Source organism: Chiloscyllium plagiosum, unplaced genomic scaffold (genome assembly GCF_037043375.1).
Source record: "Chiloscyllium plagiosum isolate Xiang-an unplaced genomic scaffold, Cpla_swu_hap1 HiC_scaffold_10, whole genome shotgun sequence".
Lineage (NCBI taxonomy): Eukaryota > Metazoa > Chordata > Chondrichthyes > Orectolobiformes > Hemiscylliidae > Chiloscyllium > Chiloscyllium plagiosum.
Window position 1 is genome coordinate 3,751,729 of NW_028270148.1, and position 20,254 is coordinate 3,771,982.

Below are 20,254 nucleotides of genomic sequence, written 5' to 3' on the forward strand. Positions count from 1 at the left end.
CAGGCGAGGATGCCCGGAGGCATGGTACATTGGCGAAACCGAGCAAAGGCTACGACAACGGATGAATGGGCACCGCACAACAATCAACAGACAGGAGGGTTCCCTCCCAGCTGGGGAACACTTCAGTGGTCCAGGACATTCAGCCTCGGACCTTCGGGTGACCATCCTCCAAGGAAGACTTCGGGACAGGCGGCAGAGGAAAGTGGCTGAGCAGAGGCTGATAGCTAAGTTCAGTACCCATAGGGAGGGCCTCAACCGGGACCTTGGGTTCATGTCACATTACAGGTGACCACCATTGCACTGTACACACACACAGATACTCCTACACACACACGGACACACGTACACACAAACATGCACACAGATACTGACACACACCCTTACACACTCCCACAGGCATCCTCTCAGAAACTTAGACCACTCTACACTAATGCACACACATATACACTCTCTCTCACAGACACACACAACCACCCCACCCCAGACATGCACATACACCCCTACACTCACACAACCACCCCCTCACAGACTTAAGATACTCCACGCTCACTATACACACATATACACTCTCTCTAACATTCACAACCCCCAACCCAGACACACACACACAGACAGAAACAAAGACCCACATGCACACATATATTTTGTGTGGTGAATTTGTACTTGCAGAGTTACATTGTACTTTGCTCAAAAACTGCATGAATTTATGTAAAACTCTGTTATCTCACTTTTTAGATTAGAATCAATCTAAACATCGTGGCATAGACAGAGAACACAGGGGGCTAACACCTTCAACATATTGTCTAGCTATCACCATTGTTAACAGCTAACCCGAGAATGCAACTTTTAAAAAAAGTTTTGTGATTTACACATGAAAGAAGTGAAACTGTCATGGTATTCGAACAGATGAAAGACTCAACAGACAATCAATTTTTCAATGTATAATTTCAGTTACATCACACTGTAAATTTTTGCTATAAATTCTGTGTTACAATCGAGCCCTCCACAACCACCTGATGAAGGAGCATCGCTCCGAAAGCTAGTGCTTCCAATTAAACCTGTTGGACTCTAACCTGGTGTTGTGTGATTTTTAACTTTGTCCACCCCAGTCCAACACCGACATCTCCAGATCGTACATCCAGAATCTCAACCTGAGTGACAAATCTTCTCAAAACTCGCTAGTTATGCACAATATTAAGGAATAGGTACTGGTTAACAATTCTTCAGATAATCTTGGAGATAGATTTCAACGTATGTTTACATACACATATGTAAGCAAAGTATAATGGAAGCATTAGGGGAAAACATTCAGACATCAATGTTAAAGTTAATTAGTCTCGGGAAATGTTTTTTTTAAATCACGAAATGGATGCCTGACGTGTCACATGTAAAACAAACTGGTTGCAATTCATTAGCTAGAGTGTAAACAGGAGAAGTACCAGAACAATTTTATATGTAAGTAACTTTATAACAGAAGTTAATATTCCAAATCTTATATAGTAGTCAGTTAGAACCAACTGTCTTTTATATTTTTTATGTATATAATTGGGACAGTGGAAAATATAAGAGGAATAATAGAATTTGATCAGGATAGCAAAGTAATACAAGGGACCACAGAATTCAAGCAGGCCTCAGACAGGTCTGAAACCATACAACCAGTAACTTTGGAATGTAAGTTAATAGGGTGCATAGAAAGATCCCAAGGCCTAGCGATTACAATGCCTGTTAAACATCATGAGATCATGGGAACCTGGGGCAATCCACAGGAATGTCTGTCATTGATTTGGTGTTTCATGGGATTAACTGCATGGGGTAAGGGGACTAATGCAGTGACCACATTGGTATGTGATTATTATATCACTGTATGTGGTTATTATATCACTGTATGTGATTATTATAACACTGTATGTGGTTATTATACCACTGTATGTGGATATTATAACACTGTATGTGATTATTATATCACTATATGTGGTTATTATATCACTGTATGTGATTATTATAAAACTGTATGTGATTATTATATCACTGTATGTGGATATTATAACACTGTATGTGATTATTATATCACTATATGTGGTTATTATATCACTGTATGTGATTATTATATCACTGTATGTGGTTATTATATCACTGTATGTGATTATTATAACACTGTATGTGATTATTATATCACTGTATGTGGATATTATAACACTGTATGTGATTATTATATCACTATATGTGGTTATTATATCACTGTATGTGCTTATTATAACACTGTATGTGGTTATTATGTCACTGTATGTGGTTATTATATCACTGTATGTGATTATTATATCACTGTATGTGGTTATTATATCACTGTATGTGATTATTATAACACTGTATGTGGTTATTATATCACTGTATGTGGTTATTATAACACTGTATGTGGTTATTATATCACTGTATGTGATTATTATATCACTGTATGTGGTTATTATATCACTGTATGTATGTGGTTATTATATCACTGTATGTCGTTATTATAACACTGGTATGTGATTATTATATCACTGTATGTGGTTATTATAACACTGTATGTGATTATTATATCACTGTATGTGGTTATTATATCACTGTATGTGGTTATTATAACACTGTATGTGGTTATTATATCACTGTATGTGATTATTATAACACTGTATGTGATTATTATATCACTGTATGTGGTTTTATAACACTATGTGGTTATTATATCACTGTATGTGGTTATTATAACACTGTATGTGATTATTATAACACTGTATGTGGTTATTATATCACTGTATGTGGTTATTATAACACTGTATGTGGTTATTATGTCACTGTATGTGGTTATTATATCACTGTATGTGATTATTATATCACTGTATGCGGTTATTATATCACTGTATGTATGTGGTTATTATAACACTGGTATGTGATTATTATATCACTGTATGTGGTTATTATAACACTGTATGTGATTATTATATCACTGTATGTGGTTATTATATCACTGTATGTGGTTATTATATCACTGTATGTGATTATTATATCACTGTATGTGGTTATTATAACACTGTATGTGGTTATTATATCACTGTATGTGATTATTATATCACTGTATTTGGTTTTATAACACTTTGTGATTATTATATCACTGTATGTGGTTATTATAACACTGTATGTGATTATTATATCACTGTATGTGGTTATTATATCACTGTATGTGATTATTATATCACTGTATGTGGTTATTATAACACTGTATGTGGTTATTATATCACTGTATGTGATTATTATATCACTGTATGTGGTTATTATATCACTGTATGTGGTTATTATAACACTGTATGTGGTTATTATATCACTGTATGTATGTGATTATTATATCATTGTATGTGGTTATTATAACACTGTATGTGGTTATTATGTCACTGTATGTGGTTATTATATCACTGTATGTGATTATTATATCACTGTATGTGGTTATTATAACACTGTATGTGATTATTATAACACTGTACGTGATTATTATATCACTGTATGTGATTATTATAACACTATGTGGTTATTATATCACTGTATGTGATTATTATAACACTGTATGTGATTATTATATCACTGTATGTGGTTATTATATCACTGTATGTGATTATTATAACACTGTATGTGGTTATTATATCACTGTATGTGATTATTATAACACTGTATGTGGTTATTATAACACTGTATGTGATTATTTTATCACTGTATGTGGTTATTATATCACTATGTGATTATTATATCACTGTATGTGGTTATTATAACACTATGTGGTTATTATATCACTGTATGTGATTATTATAACACTATGTGGTTATTATATCACTGTATGTGATTATTATATCACTGAATGTGGTTATTATATCACTGTATGTGGTTATTATAACACTATATGTGATTATTATATCACTGTATGTGGTTATTATAACACTGGTATGTGATTATTATAACACTGTATGTGGTTATTATAACACTGTATGTGATTATTATAACACTGTATGTGAATATTATAACACATAATGTATGAAAGTGCTGCACATCACTGTAAAAACCAGTGTCATTGATCTGTCTTCTGATCTGAGCTGACACTAAAGGGAACAACTGGAATCTGACATTGAGGCTGGATTCAGGGGAGATCTTTGCCCTTGTCCCTGAATTAACCAGTTGGTGCTAGAACAGGAATCCAGACTGCTACATACCTCAATCCTGCCAGTCAACGGGTGACACTCTGCCAATCTGAAAACTGTGCCTGGCACACTGAGGAGGGAGGACAGAAATGGGCAGCTCATACTCCTTTGGCAGTTGCAGGGAAAGGTACTGTGAGGCTGTGAGGGTTGCTGGGAGGGAAGGAAGAGATGGCCAAGTGTCCCAGAGGGAATGGTCCCCGCGGTAGGAGGTGGCAGAAATGGCAGCTGATGATCCTGTGGAGGTGGATACTGAGGGGGGGAGTGGGAGGTGAGAGCAAGGGGAACCTATCGTTGGTGCAGGAGGGAAGGGGGGCAGGAAGAGGGTGGAAGTGTGGAAGGTGGGTCAGACTCGGCTAAGAGACCTCTCAATCATGTTTGTGGGGAGACCGTGTTTCGATATTCCTGACTGTGGGAGGCAGCATCTCGAGAGCAGACACGATTAAGGCAGAGACACCGGGAGAACCGGATGGAGACACCGGGAGAACGGGATGGAGACGGAGACACCGGGAGAACGGGATGGAGACACCGGGAGATCGGGATGGGGATAGAGACACCGGGAGAACGGGATGGAGACACCGGGAGAACGGGATGGAGACGGAGACACCGGGAGAACGGGATGGAGACACCGGGAGAACGGGATGGAGACACCGGGAGAACGGGATGGAGACGGAGACACCGGGAGAACGGGATGGAGACACCGGGAGAACGGGATGGAGACGGAGACACGGGGAGAACGGGATGGAGACACTGGGAGAACCGGATGGAGACACCGGGAGAACCGGATAGAGACACCGGGAGAACGGGATGGAGACGGAGACACCGGGAGAACGGGATGGAGACACCGGGAGATCGGGATAGAGACACCGGGAGAACGGGATGGGGACAGAGACACCGGGCGAACAGGATGGAGACACTGGGAGAACGGGATGGGGATAGAGACACCGAGAGAACGGGATGGAGACGGAGACACTGGGAGAAAGGGATGGAGACACCGGGAGAACGGGATGGAGACGGAGACACCGGGAGAACGGGATGGAGACACCGGGAGAACCGGATGGAGACACCAGGAGAACGGGATGGAGACGGAGACACCGGGAGAACGGGATGGAGACACCGGGAGATCGGGATAGAGACACCGGGAGAACGGGATGGGGATAGAGACACCGGGAGAATGGGATGGAGACACCAGGAGAACGGGATGGGGATAGAGACACCGGGAGAACAGGATGGAGACACCGGGAGAACGGGATGGAGACGGAGACACTGGGAGAACGGGATGGAGACACCGGGAGAACGGGATGGAGACGGAGACACCGGGAGAACGGGATGGAGACACCGGGAGAACAGGATGGAGACGGAGACACCGGGAGAACGGGATGGAGACACCGGGAGATCGGGATAGAGACACCGGGAGAACGAGATGGGGATAGAGACACCGGGAGAACGGGATGGAGACACCGGGAGAACGGGATGGGGATAGAGACACCGAGAGAACGGGATGGAGACGGAGACACTGGGAGAACGGGATGGAGACGGAGACACCGGGAGAACGGGATGGAGACACCGGGAGATCGGGATGGAGACGGAGACACCAGGAGAACGGGATGGAGACACCGGGAGAACGGGTTGGAGACGGAGACACGGGGAGAACGGGATGGAGACACTGGGAGAACGGGATGGAGACGGAGACACCGGGAGAACGGGATGGAGACACCGGGAGATCGGGATAGAGACACCGGGAGAACGGGATGGGGATAGAGACACCGGGAGATCGGGATGGAGACGGAGACACTGGGAGAAAGGGATGGAGACACCGGGAGAACGGGATGGAGACGGAGACACCGGGAGAACGGGATGGAGACACCGGGAGAACCGGATGGAGACACCAGGAGAACGGGATGGAGACGGAGACACCGGGAGAACGGGATGGAGACACCGGGAGATCGGGATAGAGACACCGGTAGAACGGGATGGGGATAGAGACACCAGGAGAATGGGATGGAGACACCGGGAGAACGGGATGGGGATAGAGACACCGGGAGAACGGGATGGAGACGGAGACACCGGGAGAACGGGATGGAGGCACCGGGAGAACGGGATGGAGACGGAGACACCGGGAGAACGGGATGGAGACACCGGGAAAACAGGATGGAGACGGAGACACCGGGAGAACGGGATGGAGACACCGGGAGATCGGGATGGAGACACCGGGAGAACGAGATGGGGATAGAGACACCGGGAGAACGGGATGGAGACACCGGGAGAACGGGATGGGGATAGAGACACCGAGAGAACGGGATGGAGACGGAGACACTGGGAGAACGGGATGGAGACGGAGACACCGGGAGATCGGGATAGAGACACCGGGAGAACGGGATGGGGATAGAGACACCGGGAGATCGGGATAGAGACACCGGGAGAACGGGATAGAGACACCGGGAGAACAGGACGGAGACAGAGACACCGGGAGATTGGGATAGAGACACCGGGAGATCGGGACGGAGACACCGGGAGAACGGGATGGAGACGGAGACACCGGGAGATCGGGATAGAGACACCGGGAGAACCGGACGGAGTCCCTACAGGAAGCTGGGTGTGAGGATGTTCCGCCCGGGTAACGGTGAGAGTCAGTGGGTTTGTTGTGGATCGTACCATCTCCCAAGTTATCCTCTTCCCCTTCACAGACTTACAAAATATCCTGGGATTCTCCCTAATCCTGCCTCCCTGTGTTTTTACATTCCCTTTCTCATCTTGATTGTTTCTCAAGTATCTCCTGACACTCTCTGTATCCACAAGGGCCTCCATTGATTTGTTCCCTTTGTATCTGTTACACATTTCTCTCTTCCTACTTATCCTTCCCATATTCCCGGCATCCAAGGTTCACTGGGCTTTTCTCTCCTACATTTCCCCCAAAAGGGAACATGTTGGGTCTAAAATTCCCACGAATTCTCCTTTGAATGACTCCCACTGTTCTGTGACAGCCAACCTCTATCGGCCAACACTCAGCCAACTCTGGATCCAATCTGGTAAAGTTCCTTGGATCACAGTAACAACCTCCCATGGGGGGGACCTTGTCAAAAGCCTTGCTGAATCTGACTGGACCTGATCAAAAACATTGCTCCCATCTGCAACACCTGGTCACCTCTCTTCGAAAATTCAGTCAAGTTGGTCAGACGCGATGTCCCTTTTGAGAAGACCAGGCTGCCAGTCCTTGGATCACCCCTCCGTGCCTGGGAATTAATTAAACAATGCTGTAAGTTTTTCCCAGAGGAAAGATCACTCTGGACTTGCCGTGAGACTCTTCTACATTTTTCAGACTAACCAAATTGATCAGGGCCCTGGAGGATTCCACAGTCAAATATGAATAAGCAATGCCCTTGTGGTATTCTCACTGGACTATTAATTCAGAGACAGAGATAATGTTTTGGATAACTGAGTCCAAGTCCCTCCGGGGCAGCTGGTGGTGTTTGGATTCAACAAAGGCCTGGATTAACAATCCATTGATGACCATGAGACTGTTGCTGGTTGTTGGGCCCATCTGGTTCACTTTACAGGAGGGAAATCTGCCATCCTTACCTGGTCTGGCCTACATGTGACTCCAGACCCACAGCAACATGGGTGACTCTGAACTGCCCTCTGGGCAACAGGGATGGGCACTAAATATTGAGTTGGTCAGTCACAGTGAATACAAAATGCCCACCAACTCAGAGTGTAGGAAGCAGAATAAGTTTGAGTTTCTAAAGGGAAGACAGTGTAAATAATTAATCTCAATCAATCTTGACTAATAATCAATAAATTATAAATAAGAAAGGAAAGATCACTTTGATGGGATTGTACTACAGTACCCCACCCATTAGTAGGAGGGGAATTGAGAAACAAATACATTGTGAAATCTCAGATATATGTCATCATAATAAGGCTGCAGTAGTGGAAATTTAAATTTTCCAAACATTGACTGGGGCTACCATAGTGTTAAAGGTTTGTATAGTGAAGAATTTGTCAAATGTGCTCAAGAAAATATTCTTAATCAGTATGTGGTTGCTCCGATGAGAGAAAGAGCAAAACTAGGCCTTCTTTTGGGCAATAAAGCAGGGCAGGTGACTGAAATAAAACTGGGGGAGCACTTTGGATCTAGTGATCATAATTCTATTAGTTTCAAAATGGCAATGGAAAAGAATAAGTCAATAGATGTGGAACTGGAAAAGCACAGCAGGTCAGACAGCATCCAAGGAGCAGGAGAGTCAACGTTTCAATCCAGTGCTTCTCGGATGATGCCTGGCCTGCTGTGCTTTTCCAGTTCCACATCTATTGACTGTGGCTTGCAACATCTGCTGTCCTCACTGTCTCCAGGTCAAGGGATGAACTCCGATTTCTCCAGTTTTCTCATTTGCCCTCCCCCCACCTTGTCTCAGTCCCAACCTCAAACTCAGTACCACCTTCCTAACCTGCAATCTTCTTTCCGACCTCTCCGCCCCCACCCCACTCTGGCCTATCACCCTCACCTTAACCTCTTTCCACCTATCGCATTTCCAAAGCCCCTCCCCCAAGTCCCTCCTCCCTACCTTTTATCTTAGCCTGCTGGACACACTTTCCTCATTCCTGAAGAAGGGATTATGCCCGAAACGTCGATTCTCCTGTTCCCTGGATGCTGCCTGACCTGCTGCGCTTTTCCAGCAACACATTTTCAGTTGCATGTCTGAACAGCTTGGTACGTAAACCGAGCCAGCTGTGGCACTGGGCTCGTGGATTGCAGACAGACATGTGTGATGTCAGCTTCTGTCAATAAAGGAACCATCAAAAGATTTACATCTTGTGTTTACTTCATTACCCTGTGTGGGATCCATTTGTCATCAAACGGGAGAGAGAAACTGAAAGAAACCAGCATAAGAATGGAAGGAAGCTTAGTTTTTTTTAAAATTAAAAATAACATATGCAAGTTTATGAACTAAAATGTACTACCTGAAAAGGGCGATAGAAGTAAATGTAATCCTAATCCTAGAATATTTTCCCTTTAAGAAATTGAATTCTCCTTTGAAGAGTTATGGGCAATGGACATCATAGAGTGGCTCTTTCACAAAGTCAGTATAAATATAATGGGCCAAACCACTTTCTGCATCATTCCACTGTAGCTGCTAAAATTTTAAGTTCTGCATTGTTCTCTCAGGGACAGCTTCATCTCCTCAAATTAAAGTAGTTCTTTTCTCTAAAATGCACTTCTGTAACAATTGCCCTGTAATTTAATAATTATGAAACTTAAAGATGTTATACAAATGCACTTAACTTCAACAAAAATTAAATAAAATAATAAGGTAAAGAACAAGCATGTACAGAGCACATAAAATTACCAGATGGCGACACGACACTTAACCGGGCTTCCCCAAGATGGTCATAGAGCAAGACTTAGGGCGCATGGTATTGGGGACAAAGTACTGACTTGGATTGAAAGTTGGTTGCTGACAGGAAAAAGTGAGGTCTGCAGATGCTGGAGATCAAAGTTGAAATTTTATTGCTGGAACAGCACAGCAGGTCAGGCAGCATCCAGGGAACAGGAGATTCGACGTTTCGGGCACAGGCCCTTCTTCAGGAATGAACCTTCATTCCTGAAGAAGGGCCTGTGCCCGAAATGTCGAATCTCCTGTTCCCTGGATGCTGCCTGACCTGCTGTGCTGTTCCAGCAATAAAGTTTCAACTGCTGACAGGAAACAAAGAGTAGTGATAAACGGCTCCATTTCGGAATGGCAGGCAGTGACCAGTGGGGTACCGCAGGGATCAGTGCTGGGACCACAGCTTTTTACAATATATGTTAATGATATAGAAGATGGTATTAATAGTAACATTAGCAAATTTGCTGATGATACAAAGCTGTGTGGCAGGGTGAAATGTGAGGAAGATGTTAGGAGATTACAGGGTGACCTGGACAGGTTAGGTGAGTGGTCAGATACATGGCAGAGGCAGTTTAATGTGGATAAACGTATGGTTATCCACTTTGGTGGCAAGAACAGGAAGGCAGATTACTACCTAAATGGAATCAATTTAGGTAAAGGGGCAGTACAGAGAGATCTGGGTGTTCTTGTACACCAGTCAATGAAGGTAAACATGCAGGTACAGCAGGTAGTGAAGAAGGCTAATAGCATGCTGGCCTTCATAACAAGAGGGATTGAGTATAGAAGCAAAGAAGTTCTTCTGCAGCTGTACAGGGCCCTGGTGAGACCACACCTGGAGCACTGTGTGCAGTTCTGGTCTCCAAATTTGAGGAAAGACATTCTGGCTATTGAGGGAGTGCAACATAGGTTCACGAGGTCAATTCCTGGAATGGCGGGACTACCTTACACTGAAAGACTGGAGCGACTGGGCTTGTATACCCTTGAGTTTAGAAGACTGAGAGGGGATCTGATTGAGACATATAAGATTATTAAAGGATTGGACACTCTGGAGGCAGGAAACATGTTTCCGCTGATGGGTGAGTGCCGAACCAGAGGACACAGCTTAAAAATACGGGGTAGACCATTTAGGACAGAGATGAGGAGAAACTTCTTCACCCAGAGAGTGGTGGGTATATGGAATGCTCTGCCCCAGAGGGCAGTGGAGGCCCAGTCTCTGGATTCATTTAAGAAAGAGTTGGATAGAGCTCTCAAGGATTGTGGAATCAAAGGTTATGGAGATAAGGCAGGAACAGGATACTGATTAAGGATGATCAGCCATGATCATATTGAATGGTGGTGCAGACTCAAAGGGCAGAATGGCCTACCCCTGCACCTATTGTCTATTGACTTCTGCAGATGTTGGAGCAGGACCAATTTGAGGCACTCTTTATCCCAGCTACTGAGCAGCCAGACATTTGTAAAACAACATTTCCTTCCTAGAAGCAAAAAAAAAGGATTCTGTAAAGTGTTGTACATTTTAACAAATAAAATAAATCACAAATGAGATATTTCAAATCTTCCAAGATTTTGTCATCTCACTATTGGCATGTCATGTAAATCCTCCCGTAACTATTATTCAGTGGTGAAGCTCAGAAACAGAACATTTTACCACAGGGACTATCTGCACCATTTCGTACTTATAAAAGCCCACTTCCAGAAAATGTGATTGCCAAACAGTGGTCGAACTATAACCTTCTCCCAATGGGCAAAATAACAACATTAATATCTTAAATTTCACCAAAAATGAATATTCAACAGCAATGAATAAATCTCATTACCATACTTAACACACATTGTTATCTTTTCGGAGGCAACGTAGCTGACTTCAAAACTAAATGATATGCTAATACTTGCTAAAAGTTAAATATGAGGCTTAAACTAAGGAGACCAATATTTTTTGGTCAAAGTGGAATTTATTAGTAGGGAAAAGCAGGGAGTTGGAGGGCAAGGCACAAGGGCAGAGGAAGACAAAAGTTCACACCTTAACTTCAAAGAGCAGAGGAATAGTTTAAAGGTTATAATATTTTGTTTCCGTTAACAAAAAAAAGGGGAAATGTTATGAACCTAATCAGCACATGTTTGTGCATCATCAGCTAGTGGATAGAAATAAACAGAGGGGCACAACAGCCTGAACACACTGTGGAAGTGAAACGTAGACTTAGTTACAGCAGAATTTCAGAATGAAGCTACAATGCAGTGGGCACTCAATAAAAGTCAGATCACTTGCTCAGTTTGGCTACCAGATACCATAAAACAGGCCGTTTCATGACATAAAGGTCACAAAAAAAGACTGATATAGCTTTTTGATTTCAACAAATGCATAGACAACATTGACTCCATGTTAGTTAGTATTTCAGAAAACTTCCACAAGGTGGCGAAAGAGCTGTCTCTTGGTTCAGTGGCCGAATTTTATTTAGTCGGACAGTTTCCCTATTTCCACAGTCAATGTATAAAACATGTGTCTCTTTTTGCACCACATTCACATCATGAACTAATGTACAATGCCACTTCTAGAGGAATACAAGGGTAAGAAATAAATTAAGGAGAAAGTGAGGTCTGCAGATGCTGGAGATCAAAGTTGAAACTTTATTGCTGGAACAGCACAGCAGGTCAGGCAGCATCCAGGGAACAGGAGATTCGACGTTTCGGGCACAGGCCCTTCTTCAGGAATGAGGAAGAAGGGCCTGTGCCCGAAACGTCGAATCTCCTGTTCCCTGGATGCTGCCTGACCTGCTGTGCTGTTCCAGCAATAAAGTTTCAACTAAGAAATAAATTAAGGCTTGAATAAACAAGTATATAATTACTTAATATTTCCAATATCATTTTTTGCTCTTTTTGCTGAAAACCGGGTAGGAAATAAAGTTCAAGCAAATATATCCAAAATACAAAGGCAGCGATTTTGATCTGCACATGCTGGAGATACCAAGACCTCAATGTGGAGGCATGAAACTACACAGAGTTTTTGGTTGTGTGTAACTTGCCTGGTAGATTGAACAAGGTCAGAAAACATATGTACCTTACCCTGAACTGAAATAAGCAGTAAACCATTTATACATGCAATTTTAGGGATGTAACTAGCATTAGGTATTTTTGAAAGGTTGGTTTCTCAGATCCACATACACTTAAGATGTAACAGGTTCGTTAGGCCTAATTCAAAGCCCACTAATAATTTACTTTAATAAACAATGAAAGAAATAAACCAAGCTTTTTACTGCCTCTTGCATCCCCAATACCCCACTACTAGTCCTGAAGTTCAGGCTTGGAAGAATAATTACTTCCTTCTCTGCCTACCACAGCTTGCTACATAGACATAACCACCTAATGAAAGGAATAGAAAGCACAATATAATTCATACATTACAATGACTCTTGGACTCAGGTTCTCTGATTGTTATAAAACAAGGGGGACCAATCCAGGAATGCTCTCAGCCAACAGTGCAATAGTTAAAAATCACACAACACCATGGTATAGTCCAACAGGTTTATTTGGAAGCTCTAGCTTTCAGAGTGCTGCTCCTTCATCAGGTAGGTAGTGGGGCAGGATCATCAGATATAGAATTTATAGCAAAAGATCACAGTGTCATGCAATTAAACGATATATTGAACAAACCTGGACTAATGTTAACTCTTTCACACCCATTCTAAAAAATGAAAGACTTAACAGCAATTTGGTTTGTTCAATATATCATTTTATTTGCATGACATTGTGAGTATTGTGTTCAGTTTTGGTCACCTTGCTATATGAAGGATGTTATCAAACTGGAAAGAGTGCAGAAGAGTGCAAGGATGTTGCCAGGACTCAAGGGTTTGAGTTACAGGAGGAGTTTGAGCAAGCTAGGAGTTTTTTCTTTAGAATGTAGGAGAAGTGTATAAGATCATGAGAGGCATGGACAGGGTGAACTCAGTCAGACTTTTTCCCAGGTTTGGGGAATCAAGGACTAGAGGGCATCAGCTTAAAGTTCAAAAACAGGTGACTGACTGTGTGGAGTTTGCACATTCTCCCCGTGTCTGTGTGGGTTTCCTCTGGGTGCTCCGGTTTCCTCCCACAGTCCAAAGATGTGCAGGTCAGGTGAATTGGCCATGCTAAATTGCCTATAGTGTTAGGTGAAGGGGTAAATGTAGGGGTATGGGTGGGTTGCGCTTCGGCGGGTCGGGGTGGACTTGTTGGGCCGAAGGGCCTGTTTCCACACTGTAGGTAATCTAATCTAATCTAAACAAAAGGGAACCTGAGGGGCAACTCTTTTACACAGAGGGTGGGATGTGTCCCTGTGCATGAATCATAGAGGGTTGGACTGCAGGTACAACAGGAAATGAAACAGTCAAATTTTGTCCTTCATTTGATCTCTCTGCCTACAAACTCTGTGTCTGTGTGCTTCTCCCTCACTTCACATGACTAAGGGGCAGCGCTATGAAAGCTAGTGCTTTCAAATTAATCTGTTGGACTATAATGTGACTTCTGACCTGGCACTGGGAGGCAGCAGCGCTAACCACTGAGTCACTGTGCTACCATCATGCTGGGTAATAGAACAGGCTTGATGGACCAAATGGTCTACTCTTGCTGCAATGATCTATCTTTCTATGTTCGAGTGCAATCAGTGCTATGCAGTGGTTTTCTTTGTGTGTGTGTGTCTGTGTGTGTCTGTGTGTGTGAGACTGCATGTGTATCTGTGTGTCCGTGTGTGTCTGTGTGTGTGCGTGTCTGTGTGTGTGTACCTGTGTGTGTCTGTGTGTGTGCATGTGTGTCTGTGTGTGTGCATGTGTGTGTCTGTGTGTGTTGATGTGTGTGTGGATGTGTGTGTGGGTAGGTGTGTGTGTGTTTCTGTGTATGTGTGGATGTGTGTGTGGGTATGTGTGTGTTTCTCTGTGTGTTGGGTGTGTGTGTATGTGTGTGTGTGGATGTGTGTGTGTAGGTGTGTGTGTGCGTGAGGGTGTGTGTGTGTTTCTGTGTGTGTGTGGGTGGGTGTGTGTGTGTGTTTCTATGTGTGTGTGTCTGTGTGTGTGCGTGTGTGTGTCTGTGTGTGTGGATGTGTGTGTGGGTAGGTGTGTGTGTGTTTCTGTGTATGTGTGGATGTGTGTGTGTGTTTCTCTGTGTGTTGGGTGTGTGTGTGGATGTGTGTGTGTGTAGGTGTGTGTGTGCGTGTGGGTGTGTGTGTGTGTGTGTGTGTTTCTGTGTGTGTGTGGGTGTGTGTGTGTGTGTGTTTCTATGTGTGTGTGTCTGTGTGTGTGCGTGTGTGTGTCTGTGTGTGTGGATGTGTGTGTGGGTAGGTGTGTGTGTGTTTCTGTGTATGTGTGGATGTGTGTGTGTGTTTCTCTGTGTGTTGGGTGTGTGTGTGTAGGTGTGTGGGTGGGTGTGTGTGTGTGTTTCTATGTGTGTGTGGATGTGTGTGTGTGGGTGTGTGTGTATGTGTGTGTGAGTCTGCATGTGTATCTGTGTGTCCGTGTGTGTCTGTGTGAGCAAGTGAGTGAGATGGTGTGTGAGAGAGAGAGGCCATTGCAGGTAATCGGATGGGTTAAATGCAGTGAAGTTGGAAATATTGCTGAGTGTTTGCACATTCAGTGTGTGTACAGAGAATGTTTACAGATTCTCTCTCTCTCTCACACACACACACACATACTCCCACTCTCTCCCTCTCTCTCTTCTCCCTCCATGCATGCCCTGCCATACTGGATGCCAATATCCTGCAGAAATCCAGGGCCCTTTCAGCCTGCTCATGCCTTCCTCAGTGTGAGCTCCCTCTCTGTGTCCATTCAGTTGAGTGACACGATCAGCCGCTGCACACAGAGGACGTGCTCTACGCTCTCTATCACAAAATCGTGCAAACCGCACAAGCTGCAGAGGAAGTGAGCAGAGAAACAGGGTGGACATGAACAGCTGTGATTGGTCCTTATCAACAGTGCTCAGACTCACAGTCTTTATCTTGTCGGAACATTCATTAACCCAAAACTGAAATCAGATGCTGAGATAGCAAAGCAGCCACTAATCTTTTACTTGAGGGTACAGTCTGCCTCCTTTCCAAGCAACACCATAAGGCCATTCAGCCCATCCAATCTGCTCCATTGTTCAATGGGATCTTGGCTGATCTGATAATCCTCAACCCGACTTTCCTGCCTTTCCCCATAACCTCTTGGTTCCCCTTACTCATTAAACATCTGTCTCACTCAGCCTTAATGGCACTTCCTGGAAAGCTACCTGCAGTAAAGAGTTGCACTGATTCACTAACCTCTGAGAGGAGAGACTCCTCCTCACCTCAGTCTGCAATGGGTGATCCCTTTATTCTGAAAGCGAGATTTGAGAAGATTTGTCGCTCAGCTTGAGGCTCTGGATGTAGGTTTGCTCGCTGAGCTGGAAGGTTCATTTTCAGATGTTTCGTCACCATACTAGGGAATATCTTCAGTGAGCCTCCAGATGAAGCACTGCTGATGATTCCTGCTTTCTGTTTTTATGTTAGGGTTTCTTTGGGATGATGATGTCATTTCCTGTGGTGATGTCATTTCCTGTTCTTTTTCGCAGGTGTGGCAAATGGGGTCCAAGTCAATGTGTTTGTTGATAGAGTTCCAATTGGAATGCCATGCTTCTAGGAATTCTCATGCATGTCTTTGTTTGGCTTGTCCGAGGATGGATGTGTTGTCCCAGTCAAAGTGGTGTCCTTCCTCATCCGTATGTAAGGATACTAGTGAGAGAGGGCCATGTCCTCTTTAGTGAATGTTATGCCAGTAAGGGGTATTATTGATGTCATGAAGGTTTCCTCTAATTTGTATCATTTACTTACTAGGTGGAAAACAATAACAAACTGCCATTCCTAAATGTCACAGAGCGAACAGCCAATGGGGAACTTCAAACCAGCATCTATAGGAAAATAACACATACAGACCAAATACTGAACTACAGACGCAATCATCCCAACACCCACAAACGAAGCTGCATTATTTCAATGAGCCAACACACACTGCAGCACAGAGGGGCTACACAGAGCAGAGGAAAATCACCTATACCGTGTATTCAAAACAAAATGGGTATCCAATGAGCACAGTCCGCAGATATCTCAGCAACAAACCCAAACACACAGACAGAACACATCTCAAAGACATCTCGGAAATGACTGTCAGCCTACTCAGACCCCTTGGCATCATGGTAACCCACAAACCACCAACACACTAAAACAGCAGCTAATGAACTTGAAAGACCCGATACAGACAACAAGCAAAACTAATGTCATTTACAAAATAGTGTGCAAGAACTGTAACAGACACTACATTGGACAAACAGGCAGAAAACTAGCCACCAGGATACATGAACACTAAATAGCCACAAAACGACATGACCCTCTCTCACTAGTATCCTTACATACAGATAAGGAAGGACACCACTTCGACAGGGACAACACAAGCCAAACAGAGACACGCACGAGAATTCCTAGAAGCATGGCATTCCAACTGGAACTCTATCAACAAACACATTGACTTGGACCCCCGAGAAAAAGAACAGAAAATGACATCGCCAACTCAAAGAAACCCAAACATATACATAGAAAGCAGGAAACATCAGCAGTGCTTCGTCCAGAGGCTCAGTGAAGATGTTACCTAGTAGGATGACGAAATGTCTGAAAACTAGCCACCAGGCTACACGGGCGGCACGGTGGCACAGTGGTTAGCCCTGCTGCCTCACAGCGCCAGAGACCCAGGTTCAATTCCTGCCTCAGGCGACTGTCTGTGTGGAGTTTGCACATTCTCCCCGTGTCTGTGTGGGTTTCCTCCGGGTACTCCGGTTTCCTCCCACAGTCCAAAGATGTGAAGGTCAGGCGAATTGGCCATGCTAAATTGCCTGTAGTGTTAGGTAAGGGGTAAATGTAGGGGAATGGGTCTGCATGGGTTGCGCTTCGGCGGGTCGGTGTGGACTTGTTGTGCCGAAGGGCCTGTTTCCACACTGTAAGTAATCGAATCTAAAAAAAAATGAACCTACATCTTTTTTCTGAATGTTTATTCTCCAGTCTTTGACTTTCCTACAGGTGGAAGAAACTTTTCTCTTTATTCAATCATGGGATGAGGACGTCATTGGCTGGGCCTGTATTTGTTGCCCATGCCTAATTGCCCAGAGGGCAGTTAAGAGTCAACCACATGTTGTGGGTATGGAGCTATGTGTAGACCAGATCAGATAACGATGGCAATCTCCAGTGCGCTTAGTGACCCAGAAGGGTTTTTCCAACATGGATTCATGGTCATCATCAGATGACTAATTCCAGATTTTGTAGAATTAAAATCCCACCAGCTGTCATGGCGGGATTCAAACCCAGGTCCCCAGAACACGACCTGGCTATCTGGACTAACAGTCCACTAGGCCATCACCTCCTGTCTCCACATCTACCCTATCAGACCCACTAGGAATCTCGTTTGCTGCAATCAATGTTGCCTCTCATTCTTCTAAGCTCCAAGTAGAACAGGTCCAACCTACTCAACCTGACCTCATAAAACAGTTCCTCCATCCCTGGGATCAGCCGAGTGAACCAGGACCTATCCCCAAGGCCAGTCTATCTTTCCTTAGATAAAACAACAAAAACTGTTCCCAATATTCCAGCTGGAGATCACTGTGGGCCACGCAGCGACCATGGAAAGAGATGAAGCTAATGTTTCAAGACTCAAGAGTAGCTAACTAGGCCTCTCCCCATGGATACTGCCTGACCCACTGTGATCTCCAGCATTTGTTATTTTCAGTACAGATTCCAGCATCTGTAGGAATTTGTTCCTGTATTCCAGCTGGGGCCTAGCTAATGCCTTCCATAACTTGAACAAAACCTCCCTATTTCAATACTCTATTCCCTTTGAAATAGAGGCCAACATTTAATTTATCTGTCTGATTACTGACTGAACTTGAAGCAAAGTTCCAGGATCTCTCTTTTTGTGTGCTCAGTTAATCAAATCTCTTCATCTGTGGCATTGTTAACCTTGATAAAGTTATGACCAAGATGGGAGGACAGCACTGTGTCACAGCACAAGACCATAAGAACCAGGGGCAGGAGTAGGCCGCCTGGCCCCTCGAGCCTGCTCCCCCATTCAATAAGATCCTGGCTGATCTTCTCATGGACTCAGACCCACTTACCCGCCCTCTCACCATAACCCGTAATTCCTCTAGTTTTCTATCTTAATTTTAAAAATATTCAATGAGGAAGCCTCAACAACTTCACCGAGCAGTAACTTTCATAGATTCCCAACCCTCTGGGTGAAGAAGTTCCTCATCAATTCAGTCCGAAATCTGCTCCCCATAATTTTGAGGTCATGCCCTCTTGTCCAAGCTTCACCTGCCAGCAGAAGCATCCTCTCTACTTTTATCCTATCTATTTTCTTCAGAATGTTATATGTTTCTGTAAGATTCTCCCCTCATTCTTCTGAATTCCAATGAATATGATCCCAGTCTACTCAGTCTCTCCTCATAAGCCAACTCCCTCGACTCTGGAAACAATCCAGTGAACCTCCTCTGCACCCCCTCCTCTAGTTCCAGTACATCCTTTCTCAAAGAAGGAGACCAAAACTGTACTCCAGGTGTGGCCTCACCAGCACCTTGTACAGCTGCAGCATAACCTCCTGCTTTTGAACTCAACCCCTTTAGCAATGAAGGACAATGTTCCATGTCCCTTCCTAATTATGTGTTGCACCTGCAGACCAACCTTCTGTGATTCATGCACAAGGACACCCAGGCCCCTCTGTATAGCAGCAGGCTGCAACTTTTTGCCATTCAAAGAGTAATCCTTTTTATTGTTACTCCTACCAAAATGTATGACTTCACATTTATGAACATTGCATTCCATCTGCCAGACCTTTACCCACACACTCAATGGATCCATGTTCCTTTGCAAAGTTTCACAGTCCTCTGTACACGTTGCTCTGCCGCCCAGTGTTATGGACTGGGCCAGGCTACTCAAAACATTCTTAAGCAGACATTCCCAGACCATAACCTTGCAATTTGTTTCCGTAAGTGTTCAGAGAAAATTACTCGAAGTTAGTTAGGTTGACTACTAGATTTTAAATCAGACAAAAATTTATTCACAAAATTACACAATGAAGCACAAAGAACAGAATATAGAACCCCTACAGAACCCAACCTATCCAACTCAACTTAATTATGCTGCTCTGAATATACACAACAGTCCCAATAAGCCAACTCCCTTTAAAAACCAGTATAAATGGATCACATGCTTACAGGTTGAAGTTGACGGGCAGAAAGAGAGAGAGAATCTCCACACAGCTCCATGTTGAACTTCCAACCAGTTCAAGACTGAACTAAAACTGTTCAGCTCAGCAGGAGAGCTGACCCCTCCCTTTTCATTATACAGATCACTTCTAAAATGTGACCACTTTGGCCTGAAGTCTCATTTGTTTACATATAAACAAAAGGCCTCTCAACATCCTTTCCATCTCTGTATCAAGCCAGACTAATCGGAGCCCGGCCTGGTTTATTGTCCCTCTGAAAAATATCAAGGACAGAGACTCCTTGAGCCAAGGAACAGCTTTTAGAACAGAAAGGGCCTAGCTTTGTGACACCTCCCCTCTTTAAAAAAATGAACTATCAATACCAAAAGATGGCAACACTTTTAACCCTTCAAAACGAGTTAGTCATCTAAAA